This window comes from Penaeus monodon, chromosome 30, assembly GCF_015228065.2.
Source record: "Penaeus monodon isolate SGIC_2016 chromosome 30, NSTDA_Pmon_1, whole genome shotgun sequence".
Taxonomy (NCBI): Eukaryota; Metazoa; Arthropoda; class Malacostraca; order Decapoda; family Penaeidae; genus Penaeus; species Penaeus monodon.
In genome coordinates this window covers 13,529,231-13,529,593 of record NC_051415.1, presented here as the reverse complement: position 1 = coordinate 13,529,593, position 363 = coordinate 13,529,231, and the positions used below count along the sequence as shown (strand labels likewise).

The 363-nt window shown below is 28.4% G+C and overlaps 1 protein-coding gene across 1 annotated transcript in view; it reads left to right on the top strand.

Annotated features, from left to right (window-relative positions):
* The window catches only part of LOC119592355 (choline O-acetyltransferase-like), a gene marked incomplete in the record, with an annotated part of 212,829 nt that overhangs the window by 73,018 nt on the left and 139,448 nt on the right, over window positions 1–363 (top strand).

The window sequence follows — 363 nt, the reverse complement described above, 5'->3', positions numbered from 1 at the left end:
CGTTTTTTTTTTCTCCTTTTGTGGTTTTGCTTTTTAATTCTATGTATTTTTTTTCGAAAATATAAATAAAATTTAAGGAATTTTTCTCTTTGTATATTTGGGAATATGATACTGAAGAGCATGAGTGAATTTCAAACGAAGGCATATTATTTAAGAGATGTTGAAGTTTTTACTGAAATACTATCATAGGGGAGTCGTTAATTATAGCTGGAATGTCAGTCGTTATGGATGTATGATTCATAAGTCGTTTGATATTTAACAGTCATTAATTGAATGCAATTAGTGTTGTATTTGGATAAAATACAAATCGTGCCTTTTATAGTCAAAGCGAATCTGTGACGTAAACTTGTATTGAATTTTGGA